Below are 9,163 nucleotides of genomic sequence, written 5' to 3'. Positions count from 1 at the left end.
GCGTGAACAGTAAACTTATTTTGGCCATAACTTGAGCTACAAAACTCCGATTGAGGTGATCCAAAAATGAGAATACACTTAAGACAATAAGGAACATTTTCTATGAAGGAAGTTTTGTCAAATTCCAACAGTAGACCGACCAATGAAACAGTGCAACTTCGGAGAACCAAAACCAAAAATTGGCAATTTTGCCAAAATGACCTAAGCTTTAAACAAATGACCAAAACCAACAAGTTTGGTGACCAAAATGTGGTATGTGGGTGAAGTTGGAGTTCCCATACCTATTAAGCCTTAGAAAGTCAATAATTTGACTTGAATAGTGTAGTGAATAGTAACCCGAAACACAAAAATTTCGAGAACGTCGAATTTAACACGTTAGAGCTAGGTAAATGTGAAGTTAAGTTTATTTTGGATTTATTTTAAGTTTTAGTACTGAAACATTGGAAAATTTCGTGTTTCAGTGGAAAAAAATACCGGGACAGAATCCGAGGAGTCGAGTCAAGGCCAACAGGCGACTCGTTTGAGGTTTGTGCACAACATATACTTTTATAATCATCTTTTGCATATCGATTTGAATAATATGAAATATTGGATTATGGCATTCTTATGATATTTGATCTAAATTATTGAAAGTTATTTTGCATATTTAAAAAGACAATGTTTAGCAAATTGTTAAGATAAGTTTTGAAACCACAGTTTCATGACCACATAATTGAACACCTCACTAGCACGACTAGTGGGGGTAATTAGTTTTGAATTTTGATTCCTTCTCTGGAGAAGTGTTGAGGTGTGCCAGTAGAAGAGGATGTGAATGGATATCCATATATTTGAGCTAGCTAGCCTCGTGATATGATTTCTCTTTAGCTTCTGGCTATTGAGATTCATGTGATTTCTCTTTAGCCTCTGACTATTGAGATTCTATTTGTTTCGAATGGCGTAATCTAACTGTGGGTTTTATGAAATGTGTTTTGTTACTTTGAATTGAACTTTTTACATGTAAAATCTTACAATGCATGATTGTATTTAATTTTCATGTTTAGCCAAATTTTTGAATGAATGTGCTTTAAGCTTTGCATAAAGATTATTTTAGTATATTATGCATCACTGAGTCCTAGTACTCAGCGATAGCTTTTATTCTTGTCAGATCTGAGAGACTAGAGGAAGCGTGATGAGTGCTTTGAAGTGTGTGAAGTCATCAGCTTGAAGCCTTCGGGTATAATTTATACCCTAACTGTAAATACTTTTTTTGATGTATATTTTGCACATAAATGTATGGACATGTAAAAATGGGTCTTGAGCAGCTTGTACACAAATTTGTATGAAGTTTGTAATAAAGTTTAGTTTGTGTTTCTTTTGCTATAAATTTGTAAGGTTGTGTATAAATTATTTTGTTTTTAATGAAATATGTATGATATTGATTGACAGTATTTTGAGAACTATTGAACTTGTGAATTTTGAGAAATTGATTGAGTTTGATTGTGAAACCGAAGTAGTGGTTGAGAAAAACTTTTAGAAGTGCTTTTTACAGGTATTTGAAGAACCGTTTTCTCAAAATACAGAGGAAACTTTATCAAAATTTCTATAGAATTTGCGGAAAACTAAAATGGACCAAAAATATTAACTAGTTTTAATTTTAACTAAATGTTTTAAATGCCAATTAGAAAATGCTCACCACTTATCAAAAATAAGAATATTGTTTTAAAATCCCTTGTAGGGTACTTAATGAGTTATCGGTAGGTGAAGTTCGGTAGTTCATTAGGTATTCTACGGGATCATGTTATGCCTTACAGAGGGGTAAGGTGTGACATGTTTTAGTGGTATCAGAGCAAATTTTTGAAGTATGTTTTAACATATAAATTTGTGTCTTTCTTGTTAAGTACAACTGCTCAATGTCCATAATTGTTACATACAGTGCATTACATCATGAATATGAACTAATGGAGGGAAATCTCCATGTGTTACTTGTTCAGGAAATACCCTAACTTCAGACTGAAATGGAAGAAGGGGATCGCTCAGTTGAGCAGTTTGTTGAAGCTGAGGCACAAGGAAAAGCCCTAGCTTTACCGAATGTCAGTGGGTCAGCAGCACCAACCCCACAAATGCCGCAGTTTCCTGCACAATTCGCACAGCAGATGGCTGCGATGTTTCAGCAAATGGCTGGGGGTATGCCTGCTCAAGCTCCACCCCAACCACCTGTGACACAACCACTGCCTCCAGCCAGACAGTATGATAAATTATTGAAGTATGGGGCTGCAGAATTTAAGGGTACAGTGGACCCTTTAGAGGCTGTGCAATGGCTTGAAATAATGGGCCAGTGTTTAAGAAATTGCCTTTGTCGGATGAGTTGAAGTTCGAATATTACGTGTCGCTATCGCAGGATGCATATGATTGGTGGAAGACCATCCCCACGCTTAGCGAGAACCACGGTGCTAACACAGGATGACTTCATCGAGAGTTGAGTAAATACATCCCGGATGCATATGTTGATCAGAAATTGTAAGAATTTTTGAGTTTGAAACAAGGAAATCAATCAGTGGCAGAGTATGAGAGGGAGTTCTCCCGCCTGAGTCACTATGCGGAGAGTCTCCTTACTACCAGTAAAGCAAGATGCAAGAGATTTGAGACGGGTTTGAAGCCCAGCATAAGGATGCAAGTTGTGGGATTTCGACACAGCAACTTCTCAGAACTTATGTCTCAAGCACTTGAACTGGAGAGAGTTGAAGTAGAAGCAAACCCAGTGAAGGAAAAAGTCGAGAAATTAGAAAAAGACAATGGGGAAAAATCGGTTGAGCAGAGTTACGGTGCTACCTCTGGAAAGAAAAAGAAGTTTAGTGGACCCAGTCGAGGTGGAAGGTTTGGTAGAGGTAGATTTTCAGTCGAGAGACCCCTAGGTGCAGTCGTGATCAGCAGGGTTCACATTACGCGCCTGTGAGACTTGTGGCAAGATTCATGGGGAATGCTATTGGGCCATCAAGCTGTTTTAACTGTGGAGGCAAGGGCCATATAGCTAAAGAGCGTACTAGTGCTCAGAGATATAGCTCGGCTCCTACTACGCCGAGGATCTATTGAGTCTGCTCCCGAAGTTCACAGTCATTTGGCGGAGGAAGAGGCAGAGGTAGAGGCACTACTTGACGATCGAGGGCATAGTTGGTCAATCGGCACAAGGAAGTGCTTCAACGAGAATCTACACAATGAAAGCAATGAAGAAAGTGAGACTTACGATGTGGTAGCCGGTACATTCTCTATCTCTGGTCAAGATGTATTTGTATTGTTTGATCCGGGTTCAACCCATTCATATGTTAGTGCTAGCATAGTCGGTTCACTTCTTTGTTCCATGTGTGCAAATGGGTTTTGAAGTGCTAGTAACTAGTCCTTTAGGACAAGAGGTCCGGTCAATGAATTTATAGAGACTGTCCTTTGGTGATCCAAGGACATGTTTTCTGTCCGACTTGATTGAAATGCCCTTGAGAGAGTATGATATCATCTTGGGCATGGATTGGTTAGCCGTGCATCACGCCATGATTGGTATGGGCGAAAGCGATTACTTTTGGTCTCCCTTTATACGGTGATGTGGTAATACGGGAAGAGGCATTTACTACCATCAAACATCATTTAATTTGCACTAGCGGAAGGATGATCGAGAAAGGGTGTGAAGCATACTTGGCACATGTGATAGACACCCGGTGGAGAGTCGGCACTAAGGGACATCCCTACGGTATGTGACTTTCGGATGTGTTTCTGATGAATTGCCGGATTACCTCCGAGAAGAGAGGTGCGATTTGAGATTGATGTTATGCACGGTGTGGACCCAATCTCCATAACGCCATATAGAATGGCACCTTTGTAGAATTGAAAGAGTTGAAAGTGCGATTGCAAGAATTGCTTGACAAGGGCTTTATCCGCCCTAGTGTGTCACGTTGGGAGCGCCCGGTGTTGTTGTTCGTAAAGAAGAAGGATGGCACTCTCGGTTATGCATTGATTAAGCGGTTGAATAAGGTGATGATAAAGAATAGATATCCATTGCCCGCATTGATGACTTGTTTGATCGGTTGAAGTGCGGTGTGTTCTCCAAAATTGACCTGAGATCAGGTTATTATCAGCTGAAAGTACAAGAACAAAGTATTCCTAAAACTGCCTTCAGAACCTGCTATGGCCATTATGAATTCCTAGTCATGCCATTCGGGTTAACTAATGCTCCGGCTACTTTTATGGATCTGATGAACACTATTTTCAGACCATATCTCGACCAGTTTGTTGTGGTATTCATAGATGATATATTGGTCTATTCGAGGAATGCAGAAGAGCATGATAGACATATGCGGATTGTACTGCAGATTTTGAGGGAGAAACAATTATATGCCAAATTGTCGAAGTGTGAATTTTGGCTGAAGGAAATATCTTTCTTGGGGCATGTAGTATCAGAAGAGGGTATCAAGGTAGATCCAAGTAAGATTGAAGCTGTCCTTAATTGGAGGCCACCCAGAAATATCACAGAAATTCGTAGTTTTCTGGGTTTAGCTGGATACTACCGTCGATTTGTGAAGGGATTCTCCATATTGGCATCTCCATTGACCAAGCTGCTTAGAAAAGATGTGAAATTTCAGTGGACGGACAAATGCCAGCAAAGTTTTGATGAGTTGAAAAGATGTTTGACAAAGGCTCCAGTTCTGACTTTACCTACTCCGGGTAAAGAGTATACAATTTATAGCGATGCTTCTCACAATGGGTTAGGTTGTGTGTTGATGCAAGATCGAAATGTCATTGCCTATGCATCACGCCAGCTAAAATCGCATGAGAGGAATTATCCGACACATGATTTGGAGCTTGCAGCCATTGTTTTGCTCTTAAGATCTGGAGACATTATTTGTATGGGGAGAAGTGCTACATCTACACAAATCATAAGAGTTTGAAGTATTTGGGCACCCAAAAAGAGCTGAATTTGAGACAGAGGAGATGGTTAGAGTTGATAAAAGACTATGATTGTCTGATAGACTATCAGCCAGGGAAAGCTAATGTTGTGGCTGACGCCTTAAGTCGCAAGACTATGGCAAGTCTACGAGTTACTCCCTTTTCTTTGGTACATGAGTTGAGATCATTACATGCCAGTTTAGAGATTAATGATGAGGGGCAGACAGCAGTTGCATGGCATGTACAGCCAGTGTTGATTGATCAGATAAGAATGGCTGCTCAGAATGATCAGAAGTATCAGAAGTTGATGGAAGAAGTCCGACAGGGCAAGAAACCAGAATTCTCAATAAGAGATGATGGTCTATTGCTACACCAGGGCAGAATATGTGTTCCTAATGATGTTGATTTGAGGCAGATCATTTTGAAGGAAGCACATGAGTCTCCTTTTGCCATGCACCCTGGTGGCACAAAAATGTATAGAGGGCTAAAGGAGCATTACTGGTGGATGGGTATGAAAAGAGATGTGGCAGAGTTTGTATCCAAATGCCTAACTTGTCGCCAAGTAAAGGCGAGCATCAAGTACCATTGGGTTGTTACATCCACTACCAGTACCAGAATGGAAATGGGAAAGAATAACGATGGATTTTGTAATGGGACTTCCGAGGACACAGAAGAGTCATGATGCAGTTTGGGTCATTGTTGACAGACTAACTAAGTCTGCTCATTTTCTGCCAGTTCGGATGGACTACAGTTTAGAAAGATTGGCCAAGTTATACATTGATGAGATTGTGAGACTACATGGAGTGCCAGTATCTATCATATCAGACAGAGATCCTAGGTTCACTTCTAGATTCTGGGGTAGTCTTCAGAGAGCCCTAGGAACTAGATTGAACTTGATCGCATTCCACCCACGCATGATGGCGACCGAGAGAGTAATTCAGATATTGGAGGACATGCTACGGGCTTGTGTGATTGAGTTTGAGGGTAGTTGGGATACACACTTGCCTTTGATTGAGTTTGCTTATAACAACAGCTACCAATCAAGCATTGGGATGCCTCCATATGAAGCTTTGTATGGCAGAAAATGTAGAACCCCGTTGTGTTGGGATGACGTGGGTGAAAGAAAGATGATTGGACCGAAATTGTTCGTAGATCGAGGAGAAGATCAGGGTGATCAGAGGTCGACTTAAGGCTGCATCAGATCGTCAGAAGTCGTACATTGATCTGAAGAGAAGAGATATTCAGTATGCAGTGGGTGAGAAAGTTTTCCTCAAAGTTTCTCCTTGGAAGAGGATTATGAGATTAGCGGGAAGGGAAACTAAGTCCTCGTTTTATCGGGCCATATGAGGTTCTGGAAAGAGTGGGTCCTTTGGCATATCGGTAGGCACTACCTCCAGAGTTAGAAAAGATACATAATGTCTTCCATGTGTCTATGTTGAGGAGGTATCGATCAGACCCATCTCATGTACTATCAGTAGAAGAAATTGAAGTAAATCCAGACCTCACATATGAAGAAGAACCCATAAAGATTCTGGCTTATGAGGTGAAGCAGCTACGGAATAAGCAGATACCGTTGGTAAAAGTGCTGTGGAACCATCATTCGGGCCAAGAAGCTACTTGGGAACGAGAGGAGGACATGAGGAGACAACACCCACAGCTGTTCAGAGATTGATACTAGGTAAAAATTTTGAGATGAAATTTATTTAAGGGGGGGAGAATTGTAACACCCCCGTTGCATAGCCTGGTAGATTTCACTGTTCCGGTGACCGGTGTCGGTCCGGACAATTATTGGGATTAGGGCCACACTTAAGATAACTTGAGAAGCCATAAATATAAATAATTAGTATTGTTTAATTAGTTAACTATAAATAAGAAAAACAGAACATAAGAGGTTAAACGAGCCGAGAGTCACAGCGATGAGTGACCTCCTCGGGAACGATTGCGAAGTCGTTTTAAACTCAAATTTCGAACCGTAAAAAGTGACGCTGCGGTCCTTAGGACCCTTATGAACACAGTGGAAAAGAGAAAATCACGAAAAAGAACTGTTAAGCCAGTCAAATAATTAGGTCAAGGAGCCGGAAGAAATATTGGATTATTTGTAAACCGGGATGAACCGGCGAGGGGCAATTTGATCAATTGACCCCGAGAGCTAACTCCTGACCTAATTGTCAAATAAAATCGGAGAAAAGAAAGTTTCGAAATCGATAATTAAATTAAAGAACTAATAGAAAAATAAATAGAAAAAATAAATGAAAAAAAGAGAAAAGGAAAGAGGTTGGAAAAGTCAAAAGTTATGACATCATGCATGATGTCATAACTAAATTAATAAATTGAATTAATTAATTTGGATTTAAGGGTCTTCCATAAGTAAAAAACGTGTAAAGGAAAACAAAGAAAAAAAATTAGGATTTTCTTCTTCTTCACCTCTCTCTTTGCCACCCCATTTTCCCCAAAATCCTCCATGAATGGTTCTTCAATTAAGCTTACATTTAAGCTAAATTTTCTTCACTTAACCTTCTTAACTTCCTTAAATACCTCACTAGAACCTTTAATCTCAACTTAAGCACAAGAAAGAGAGAGGAAAGAAAGAGAACAATTGAAGGCTTGGCATTTAAATTGAGGTTAGTATGCTAAACTCTTTAATTATCCATTCAAATCCATGTTTAGGTAATTAAGTGATCTTAGAACTTGATTTAAATGAAACAAACATGGGAGAAGGACCTAACTGAAATTCTGGCAGCTTGAGAGGAGTATGATTTACATGAATTTGATGCATTAGAATGAGTTTAAAAGCTTTGATTAGTTGAATGGTTAAGGTTAGCTGCACTAGTTGTGATTAAATGCATGAGATGGAAGAGCTAGGGTTTGAATGTTAGGGTTTTGAGGCAAAAATTTGGAGAAGTGCATAAATGGAGTGTTGGACCTATTGTGAAGTGAAATAATGGTCAATTATGACCAAATAAGTTGTGTGGGAATGGTAGAAAATTAAGCCAAATTCGTAGGTCAATGGTCATGTTGCTGGCAGCATGACCAAACCTACTTTGAAGGACCAAAACTCAAATTTTACAAGCCTAATGGATATGCCACCAATTGGAGATGAAAATAGACATAAAAGAGCACAATTTTCATTTAGGAACCATGGCCAAAAACTGACCAAAACTTGGTGAAACAATTGACCAAAGTGAATTGATAGTAGGCTGCCTCAAGATTAAACTGACCAAATGAACAGTAACTGTTCATTTGGTCATAACTCGAGCTAGGTAGATCAAATTGATCTGAAATTTTAACCGTAATTAGATAAGATATAGATATAAAACTTTCATGAAGGACACCAATCCAAATTATGTCATTAACCTAATCAAATCATTGAGCAAAGTGAAATTTACTGTACTGAGATTTCCAGAATTTCCATTTGAGCAGCAATGTTTGGATGGCTATAACTCCCTCTAGAAAACTCGGATTTAGGCGAATCTTGAACCGATGGAAACCTAAGACATAGTAGAACATTTCATATGAAGAAAGTTAGATCAAATTATGAACTTAACTTAATCAAATTACTGACCAAAATTGGACCAAAATCTGCCAGAACCCAAAAATGCGGATGAATAAAGGCACGTGAGCGAAGAAACTTATTTTGGCCATAACTTGAGCTACAAAACTCCGATTGAGGTGATCCAAAAATGAGAATACACTTAAGACAATAAGGAACATTTTCTATGAAGGAAGTTTTGTCAAATTCCAACAGTAGACCGACCAATGAAATAGTCCAACTTCGGAGAACCAAAACCGAAAATTGGCAATTTTGCCAAAATGACCTAAGCTTTAAACAAATGACCAAAACCAACAAGTTTGGTGACCAAAATGTGGTATGTGGGTGAAGTTGGAGTTTCCATACCTATTAAGCCTTAGAAAGTCAATAATTTGACTTGAATAGTGCAGTGAATAGTAACCCGAAACACAAAAATTTCGAGAACGTCGAATTTAACACGTTAGAGCTAGGTAAATGTGAAGTTAAGTTTATTTTGGATTTATTTTAAGTTTTAGTACTGAAACATTGGAAAATTTCGTGTTTCAGTGGAAAAGAATACCGGGACAGAACCCGAGGAGTCGAGTCAAGGCCAACAGGCGACTCGTTTGAGGTTTGTGCACAACATATACTTTTATAATCATCTTTTGCATATCGATTTGAATAATATGAAATATTGGATTATGGCATTCTTATGATATTTGATCTAAATTGTTGAAAGTTATTTTG

Source organism: Hevea brasiliensis, chromosome 5, assembly GCF_030052815.1.
Source record: "Hevea brasiliensis isolate MT/VB/25A 57/8 chromosome 5, ASM3005281v1, whole genome shotgun sequence".
Classification (NCBI taxonomy): domain Eukaryota; kingdom Viridiplantae; phylum Streptophyta; class Magnoliopsida; order Malpighiales; family Euphorbiaceae; genus Hevea; species Hevea brasiliensis.
This window is presented reverse-complemented; position numbering follows the sequence as displayed.